This window comes from Pinus tabuliformis, chromosome X, assembly GCF_031772625.1.
Source record: "Pinus tabuliformis cultivar Carrire ecotype Pingquan chromosome X, CPIR1, whole genome shotgun sequence".
NCBI classification, from domain to species: Eukaryota; Viridiplantae; Streptophyta; class Pinopsida; order Pinales; family Pinaceae; genus Pinus; species Pinus tabuliformis.
This window is the reverse complement of record NC_142308.1, coordinates 1217319402-1217330557: the sequence shown is the minus strand read 5'-3', so window position 1 is coordinate 1217330557 and position 11156 is coordinate 1217319402.

The following is an 11156-nucleotide window of genomic DNA, read 5'->3' as shown; positions in this document are numbered from 1 at the left end:
ACTGAACAAACTTTTGTCACCGGTCATGTGGAAAGAAGCTCCACTGTCAAGAAACCAACCACTTCCCATCATGGATGAAACCATGCATTCGAAGAGTGTGAAATCCAACTCAAACTGTGAAGCAAGTGCCTCACCTTAGATCCTTACTCGGATCCCTTCTTAGACTTATTCTTTGGGAAATTAGTAGCATAATGACCCAACTCATGACAACGAAAGCATCTCACCTTCGCCTTGTCAACCTTCTTCCCATCATTGGAAGAATTGGATTCGGAAAGAGAAACCTTCCCCTTCCCCTTCTTCACCTTACTCGCTAAGGCACAGTTCTTCTCATCATGCATAGATGAAGAACTGTCTCTGGTGCTTTGTCTGATCTCCTCCTGCATCAAATCCGACCATGGTCGTTCCCAATTTGGAAGTTTCTCCCTTCCATTCACCAAGTCCTGGTAGTTATGCCAACTCTTAAGAAGGTCAAGGAGTCCTAGACTCACCATCCTCATCCGACAGTCACCCCCACACTTCCCAGCTCATCCCGACATTGGGTGAACTTTGTGAGATACTGGGGCATACTGTCTCCATTCTCACACTGAATGTTTTTGAGTTTATCTCTTGCTTTGGAATTAAATCCGAATTCCACCAGCTCAAAACTCAACCACTTCCGATCTAGAATTCATGAGAACAAAGTATTTCTTGTACAGAGATTGACTCTCTGGGCATTCACCAGATATCTCACCTTCCAAAAGAAGGATGAATCCAGAGGCTACCTGGCCTGATTACAGACTCTGCCTGAAGAAATAAAATGTAAACACTTCCTGAATAATAGATCTGATGATCAATACAACACTGATATCATGTAGAACTTCTTCTACAAATCAGCTCGCTCCGATACCATGTAGAACTTCTTCTACAAATCAGCTCGCTCTGATACCATGTAGAAATTTTGAATAATATGACACATATTCACAGAGATTATCGTGATTATACACTTATAAGTGGAACATGCATAATACATAACCTCCTCTACATTGATCATCAATTTACAGAAGTAGAAACATTCACAGGCGCACATAGAAGCATCAATCACACATATCAACATAATATTTTCCCGGGGAAAGCATCTCGCTAAAAACCCAACTATCTGTATATTATAGTGATTGAATCATGTAAAAATACATAGTACAATACTCCTCACAAGTACTCAGTACTATCTCCACATGCTACATATAATACAACTCAGATCTGATCTCCAAATCTCCCCCGCTGCTTGCCTGCCTCCCTAGCTCAATACCTGCTCAAGAATTGATGAGAATGGTTTACCAAACTCGTATTTGACCTGCAAATAATCACTCACACTGTGTTGGACGTGAGCACCAATTCTTGTTATTGGCCAATTCATTGGCATACTCAATCCCTCTGATGTGCAAATCATCATGCACAACTATAGTCACAACTGATAGCAATCTGATCCTCTAACACCTGTCCCTGCTGAACTGAACATGCACTGACATGCAACTGAGTTAACTGATGTATTCTATAGTTGCATTATGAGTTAATAACTTGTGAATTAATTAATAACTAATTCACCCAACTCATCTCTAGTCTATTGATCAGTTAGACTAAATACAACCAGTTTAACAAAGCTAAACTGAACACAACTCCATCAACTGCACCTCCAGTCCACTAAACTCAACTCACTTGAGTTCTAACTGAAGTCCTACATGCAAATATTAGTCATCCTATAGGTAACCATGTATTTCCTTCTGGGATCTGCATGTACCACATCTGTAGCTCATCCTGAAGTGCTCCAAGAGAATAGGATCAAGTTTATAGTCCAAATATTATTATGAGACAATAATATTTGACTTTTCTATTTTTGACGGCCAGTCTAAAAATAGACTTTGATCACTCCTGCTGTGATCACTCCTGCTGTGGTCACTCCTGCTATGATCATCCCTGTTGTGGTCACTCCTGCTGTGATCATCCCTGCTGTGGTCACTCCTGTTGTGATCATCCCTGCTGTGGTCACTCCCGCTGTGATCATCCTTGCTGTGGTCACTCCTGCTGTGATCATCCCTGCTGGGATCCAAAAATAGAACTTGCGCCATAATGTGCCTGCAGGCCCACTTAGTGAAGGCGACTCTTTTCACTAATCTCCATCATCTTGTTGCATTCTCAACAAGCATTTCTTGTTGCACACTTTTCAACACATTCTACCAGGGAGGACTAATAATGGTGTGTTTTCTTCCTTCTCCACATAGTCACCATCAAGCACTGTGTGAGCTGTTGCCTCAGAAAGAACTGAAAGATTATCTTTACATGGTGAAGTAGGTAGCGAGTCATCCAAAATATCGGAGAGGTCGACTGAACGTGACCCACCCTTGAGAAGGCAATTCTTTGCATGGTCGATCTCCTGGTCTCAATAGGACGTGGGGTCATCGTTTTTTATTTCTCTTTTTTGCCTGCACTCCTCTTCTGGGCCGACTTCAGTTTTTCGGAACTCTTCTTCTGGGTTGACTTTGAGTCTACTTCTCTATGCTCCACCCCTGAAACTCCTCCAAGAATTCCTCCCAATTCATACTTCTAGCTTCCATCTCCTTCTTGACTAATATTGTGATCAACCTGTGGTGATATAATCTGCATGCGACCTGATTGGATTTTCCTTTCTAAACCCCCTTCACCATCTTTTCTAAACTTCTGAGCAAATAATATGGGAAATTGATGAGCTTACCAGATTCAAAGTGTAAGAGTAGGTGTATGTGGTAGAGGCAAGTTAGTGAATAGTGACCTTCACAAGTAAGGAACTTTTGCAACACATACAGGAGATCCTTCCACTTCCCTATCATGGCATTCCACTAGAGGTTGTTCTTCCAATCTACCTTCTGCTTTGGGTTTACCACGAACCGATGCCACAATTTCTTTTCTAACCTTTATTTCTTGAACCATTTCTCCCCTACTACTGGAAACCATGTAGCCTGAGATATTAATTATTCTGTTACTGCAAATTCAAATGAACCAACCTTGGCTAGACTCCCATCGAAGGTTCGGGCAAATGCTCTTGCCACAGCTGAGTCAAACCCATCGAACTTCTACAGGAATGAGAGGAACCTAGATTCCTGTAACATTGCAAGACTATTGTTGTACTTAGCTGTCTGTTCCATCTCTATGGATCGTGGCTCGATCCTTACAGGAACCATGTCTATTCAAATTCACTCACTCCCTGTTTCAAAAAGATATTACAACAAAAAGAACTCAAATGGTGATCGAGTTACACACCCACCGTTATATCAACCATTCCCCAAAGGGTCGTGCTTCATCATTAAAATTACACGGATGCGAACATAAATTGGTGTCATTATAGGCAGGCTATAATGATTGGAAGAGATGGTTTCTTAGACAAAAATTTCACATAACGGTCATGCAAGGTTGGACATGGGGTGAGGCTATTATTATCAAGTGATGATTTTTTCAAGGGAAGGTAAGTATCGAATTCTGGGAGAATCGTACCACTCTACATTTACTCCATGATTTCACATAAAGCGTACTTTAGTACTCATTAAAAAGATAAGATTTTATAGCCTAAAATATCATTTCACTTAAATGATTTCTTCCTAATTTAGTAAATGATGAAACAAATCAGTAATCATAATATAAACTGAATGTCATAATCTATAGGTAGCACAATTGTTCTACCTGTACAAAGGCTCATGAAACAAAATATAAGCTTCACTACACATTGTTTTTGCACTAGGTGTTCCTACACTAGAACATGTGTTTTGAATTGGGTGCACTCAGCAGTGATGATTCCTGCACTGAATTGTTCCTATACTTGAATGTGCCTTCACCAAGCATGCTTGCATCGAGTGTGATTGCACTTTAGACATTCTTGCACTACCCATGGTTGCACCGAATCTGCTTACACTTTGAACACACATTCCTACACCACGGATATTTGTAGCATAATAGGAGCCAAAAGAGAATTCTGATAGAATACAATTCATAAACTGGATTAAAAAAATATATTTGTTGAATATACAAAGGAGATTTTATTCACCATTCCTTGGTGCTAACATATGACTTTCAATCTGATTTGTAGGTTCACATCAGGTCTTGCAATCAATCCATGAGGGAAAAAAAGAAGTGGGAAAATGGTAAATTTTTAGAATGGGAAGAGAATTACGACAGGGAATTCAAGAGCGAACCACTAAGAGGGATAAATTGAAAAGGTATTTTGGGGAAATAATTTCAAGGAAAAGAGGGAAATACGAAATCAGATAGGGAAATTTCTTTGAAGAAAGGGATGGTAAAATTTTGAGATAAAAATAAGAAAATAAGGGGATTTTTTTCGAAAATGAGATAGAAGAAAGGAAGAATTTCACTTGATATATTCCTACATAGTGCTGATCATAAAATAAATGCAGCAGGAATTGAGTGTTGCCTGAAATAAAAATTTTGTGCTATCTATCCTAAACTTGGATAAGGGCCTTCCTGTACTTGAACCTGCTTCTTCTTGGTGACAGTTAACACATCTAAAGATCAAGCAACATTCGCATTTTATTAGAACTGATCTTCTTGCAAGCAAGCTGGTTTTTAGGTTGATTCTTCTGCAATCATGTTAGTAGAACTGATTTTCACAATCACACGAAAAATATTTTTTTTTTTTTTTCTTTCTAATTATTTGTATAATTTTATGGGTTTTCCTTAAATTTCATTTAAAGAGAGAAGAAATCATATCACAATAGGCTAGCATAGCCACCTACCAACTGAAGTTTAGACTGTTGCTGCACTTGCTGCATGAAGTCTTTCTTTGTGATGAGCTGAAAATATACTTTAACCCTATGCCCATTCACAAGGAATACTGAATCTCGCCCATCGATGGTTTTGACTTCTACAGCCCCATTGTCGAGGACTTGAATCACCTCATATGGCCCCATCTAATGAGTATGGAACTTCCCTTTAAAATGTTTAAATCTAGAATCATATAGAAGTACCCAATCACCTGGTTGGAACTAATTTTTCCTGATAAACTTGTCATGCCATTTCTTGTGTTGCTGCTACACCAAAATATTCTGTTGAACAACATCCCTTTTAAATTCATCCAATTCATTTAGCTACCATAGACACTGCTGCTATTCTTCCGAGATATCTAGACCCAACTGAACTACAGTCCTGAAAGTCTTTATCTAAAATTCAATCGACAAAAGGACATGTTTTCGGTGCACTAGCTCATATGGTGTATGCCTCGTGCTATTCCTCCAAGTGGTTCGATAAGTGTTGGGCGCGAGATCCCCCAAGGCAAGTCTTGGGATTTAAAACGCAAGTTTTAACTAAGTTCAATGTAAATATTTCGAGATTTGTGGGTGCAGAGTGCAAAGTTGTAATTAAGTCATAGGGTTGTCCGCCCTTACTTTTGTAATGTAATGTTGGCTTAAGAGTTCTACCCATGTTCCACGGACCATGGGATTGTATAAATAGAGCGAGGCTCTAAGTGTAAAGAGACGTCTAAGGAATCGAAGATCGAAGATCTAATGATGAAGCATTGAGTCTAAGGGAAAAGTCGAGTCTTTGGGTAGTAGAGTAGGAAAAGGCTCTGTAGCTGAGTGCACAGAGGCCTAGTATTCCACAGCTGAGTGCACGGACCCCTATAGCTGAGTGCGTAGGGTAGGTTGAGTCTGTATCCGATTGAAGCATTAATGAAGAGAAGTTTTACATTATTTCTGTGTATCTTTTCATGTTTTATGCATTGAAGTATATTGGGTATGAATTGCAAGTTTATTGTTTATTTGCTACGTGAACTTATATGAATGTGTTGAATAAGTATAAGATAAATTATCTATTTACGAAAGATAACTAAATGTTCTAATAAGATAAGTAATATCCGCGGTATAACTTGGGGAGCTAGCACAGATCACTGCTTTAGCAGCGCGAAGGCTCCTCAGCCCTAGTTAGGGCTGCACGAAGGCGAGTATAACAGAGCGCGAAGGCCTCATAGGTCAGGAAAGTGTGCAAAGTGACCTGTGCAAAGGTATCCATAGTTGGACTAAATCGACCCCTCAAACATCTCAAGGGTGTGTAAACTTGGTTCCAGCATCCTCCCATACTGCTTCAGGTGAGACCTCAATCCACGCTCCACGGGTTGTTGCTGAAAGGGCCAATAGTACAGGGATTTGTTTAGCTAAATAACTCTAAACCTGGGTCAGGCCCCATCAAGCCAACCAATGGTTCCTTTGCTAGGATCGGAATCTGCATAGATATGTTTGATGTTGCATCATTGGAATCCAACTAAGAAAGAAATTGAAGGTTGGTTGGACAGAATAATTCACGAGTTCGCGGCGCAGGAAAATAGGAATCCATGACTATCAAAGGAAGAGTGGTTAAACTGCTACTTGTACACAAAGATCCACAAAATTTTCTTCACATATTTCCCTACTGAGCTATACGAGTGGATCACAAAGCTAGCAGATAACTAAGGAAGGTGGAAACTCGACAATCCTATTGTGTGGACCCCAGAGTTGGTGCATAGATTGGAAGCATCAGAGGACAAGATCATGTGTGTTGTTGATCACTGGCTCGATCAAATTATAGGAGGATTCATTATTGAGTTCGCAGTAAATACTTCAGTCAGTTATAGCGAGGTAGAGCGATGCTCTCTTAAAGGACCACGAGGTAAGTATGTAAAGTCTCTGAATACTTGGATTAAAATGTCATTGTGTGAAAAGAGGTTTACGAAATTAACTTGAAATTCGGAGCCACGCGAAGTGGAAAAACCTACAGAAACGAAGGAAGTAAGGGACTAGAGAATAGCCCTTTGATTTCACCTCAGCGAGGGGACGAGGAAGAGCTCACGAAGGTCTCACTGCGAAGTGCGATCAATTTGATAAGGCAGAGGATCCCGTGCATACCACCCCACCCACACCACCACCAGCTTCACTGCCTTCACCTCCATCTTCGCCCGTACCACCTCCGCCACCACCGTAAGTCAATATGGCAAGCGCGATAAATTTTCCTGTGTTCAAGGGAGTATGAAATGAAGATCCAGACCATTTTTGGTTCATGATAAGAGCCGTATAGGAAGCACAGGATTTATAGATGATAATATAAAGAAAGTGACTGGTCGGCACTTTGCAGGATTGCGCATTGACCTGGTATATTAATCATTCTAATGAAAATCCTAATGCGAGGATCGCAGATATCCAAATTATGTTGAACAAAGAATTTAGCAGGCCGAAGTCAGAGGCACAGTTGATCATTGGATTCAAAGAGATCACAATGCTACTAGGTGAGACTCCTTAGGAGTTAGATCAGAGACTAAAGTGCGCAATTCACAAAGCTAATATGACTTTGACGGATGGACAACACCACGAATGGTTTGTAGCATCGTTAACACCGCATTTGAGGAACGTGCTTTCACAACAAAGGTTAATGACTAGGGCATATGCCTTGTAGATCTCAGTGAGGCTGCATGAGACCTCGATATAGGATCCTAACTTGGGAGTTTAGCAGATCCACACGCAATTGAAAAACTTATGCCTTTAGATGCAGAGTCTGAAACAGGACAGGACAACCCGGCGAGAAGTGTGTGAAGAGGTATGGTGCGTTAAATGTAAAGGTTAGGGACATGACAAGGACCACTTCCCGATGTTCGCGAATTACCTCATAGGAGGAGGACCGATGCCATTAAGACTGGAGGCATAAGAAGGACCTAGCGTGGAGCCTACTTTATGGTGCACGATTTGTAAAATAGGAGGGAATCATGCTACAGAAAACTTCCATTCGTTACAAAAGTACACACAAAATTGCAATAGTTATTCTGTAATTTTTGTAGATCGGTTGGACACAATGAGCACACTTGTAGAAGCTATGAGCTGATGATAGATAGAACTCCCACTTATAGAGTTTAGGCTGAATCGTGGCCCCTTGACTGGGACGTAGGAGCGACAGGAATTGGATTTCAGGGGTGCGGACAAGGCCGAGGTGGAGGAGAACCCTGAAGAGGTCGCGGACATCTGATATGCTACAACTGCAGAGGGCCAGGACATTATGCCCATGATTGTACGAATCCAACATGTAAATCATGTCTGTATTATACCTTCTTTGATCATGAGATAGAGGATTATCCTACGCTAATAGCTATGCTGCGTAACAAGGGAGCGCTCCAACCTCCCCTTACTCAAAACCTGCAGATGATGAGGTCTGAGCTGCACAAGGAAGATCCAAGTGTGAACATTGTGCTGTGAAGTGGAATTACAATGGGAGATGATAAAAGAAAACAACCCGAAGATAGTACTTGGGTTCATAAGGCTCCGACGAAAGAAGTAGTTTCATTTGGAGCACGCTAAGGAAACCTTCATGGACGCTAAGAAGATCTTCGTTGATGCCTCCACTTCAGGAAGCAAAGATAGATCGAAGCTGGAAATGGACCCATCTATGCTTACGACGTTCCTAGAAACATGCATGAAGCTACTGCATGACAGTAAGGTTGTAAAGGAATTGCATGAACTCATTAACAGATGCGTTGGGACTGCACCAGTAGAGCCACACGTGGTCCAGAATATTGGAAAGCATGCTACGAGGATGGGAAGAGAAATGAGGTTGACCACGTAGATTGGAGAATATGAGATGGACCATGTAATTCTGGACCTAGGGTCGGATGCGAAAGTTCTGCTGAAGCAGACATGGGAAGGCATGGGAAGACCTATGCTACAATGGTCTCCTTTCCAATTGTGAATGGCAAACCAACAAAAGATAATACCTATGGGGAGATTGCAGGGAATCACCATGGATATCGAAGGAGTAAGCACACTAGCAGATTTTGAAGTAATAGAAATTGTTGATGATGGCAATCCCTACCCCGCGCTCTTAGGAATTGATTAGACCACTAACATGAATGGGGTGATTAAACTGAAGAAGTGCAAGATGATTTTTGAGAATAAGTATCTACGCGTAGTTATACCTTTGGGCCCTGCTGAGGGATAGCGCTATACAGAGCCAGTGCATGACTATGAAAGTCACAATGATATGGACTGCATCTACAAAATAACCACGTGAGAGCAAGACTGGGTAAATCCTACCCTGGATGGTTGAATTTCATAGGAGCGCAAAAGCTCCTATACTTCAAATTCAGATGAGGAGATAGAGCGGTGGCAGAACCAGTGACATGAGTTAACCACGTTAAAATGTAACATAATGACAAGATCACTGCGATGTGTATCAATGGAAATGAAAGATTTTCCTACTTACGATGGATTCGATGAGGTAGATTCTTTCTTGGAAAAATTTGAAAGGGAGGTTCTAGAAAAGAAATTTTTCGAAGCTTTGAAGTGGGTACTATGCGCTACACCCTCGAGGTGGTGGGTTACGCACCAAGGAAGCTTTGAGGACTGGCGCGAATGCAGGAGAATGATGTGCATGCATTTTGGGAAGCCTAAGATGCAACTAACAGATAAATACAATGTACGGGATGGTCCGCACGCGCATCTGTTCAGGTGGGTACAAGCATATGATAAACAACCTGTGCGGATGCCCATGGAATTCACATTGGGGCACACGGTCAATAAGCATGTGTTGGGGAGGCCATTGCATGAATGATTCCTCCAGTTGGAACGACAGAGTGTGGAAAGAATGAGTGAGTAGAAGGTTACCCATGCAGAAACTTTTAACAAAGTGTGCGAACCACTGAACAAGGTATATAATGCGCAGCAAAGTGATTGGGACCTGCATGTACCACCAGTCTTGTGGGCTTATATGAAAATGTGCAAGAAACTAATAGAAGAAATGCCTTCTAGGCTGGACTATGGAGAAAACATTGTAATACCGATGGAGTATATTATGCCTAGTCCGCGCATAGCAGCACCCGTGGATATGATGGTTTGTGGAGCCTTGGAAGAAGGGATCATGCAACGGAATGAAGAGGAACACTTGGGACCTGATGAAGAGATCAACAGGGTAATCTTAGGCTCCAAGAACTCATGAATGAAAGAGCTCGATTAAGGGAGAAAAGTTCTCTCATGGAAGCAGAAGTCAAGAAGCTTGAGGAGGGAATAAAGAAGGATTTTTTCCATAAGAAAACTGTGGTGATAAAACAGAATGTGCACGATTACGTTGGAAAATTTGGGGACTACCGCCGAGAGTTGATCAACTTGATGCCTTGGATTGGACCGTATATTACTAGAGGAGGCACCAATGGTTGTGTGATGCAGATGGTGAAGTGCGCGACGCAGACAGTAAAGTTAAAAGGCAGACTTTTTCCAGGAAAAGTGATTCATGATCGGTTGAAGTCGTATACAGGTGGCGCGACCACCTAACTAGCCATGGAAGCATAGTCTTAGCACTCCAGGCAGTTGAAAGGAGGCACGGGACTATAAACTACTCTACCCAAAAGCTGCACAATGTCAAGGCTGTGTGCAAGAGTGAAGTGTCACAAGGTCCGCGACAGCGTAAGGGTGGCTACGCTTCCACGCGGGTTGGCTAGAAAGTGACCATTGTAGTCACTATTCACGATGTGATGCTTGGATTGAGATCAAATGGAGTGGGTGAAAGGAATTTAAGGCACGCTTTATGGGCAAGATTTGGGAAAATTATACCACCAAGGGAGCATTAATGGATCGAAGTTGGGGGAACAGTCGAATTTGAATTCAAAAGTCAATATAAATTGCAAAGGGCTACCCCACAAACAACACTTGGTCATTCACGAATTGAGCTATCGTGCACCCAGAGTATTTTGAATCGAGACCTGTTTAACTTATTGAGAGCATTGTTTGAGCACCCGGTTGAGCAGTTGAGAGATTTGGACAAACAAAATGGTAGCGTCTGAAGAAAATACGGAAATCGGAGAAAGAACCACCGCAGAGGTCGACAAGCCATGACAATAGAGGATTCTCTTGAGAGCGCCAGGATAGTTGCGGAAATCCCTAATTCGCCCCGCATGCCGAGGCCCAAGAAAGATAAGAAGCCCATGATTCGAGTGCCCATGTTCCCTTGAAACCTGCTAAGAACTAAATTGACCATGGAGGAAAAAGGGAAAGTGGTTAATTTGGAAACCGATGAGGAGGAGGAAGACCTTGAGGACATCCTAATTGAAGAGGACGAGGACGAAGACATGGAGGAAGAAACTGAGGGCGTGCGCCCTCCAACTAGGCTACCCGCATATGTTCCTCCGCAGA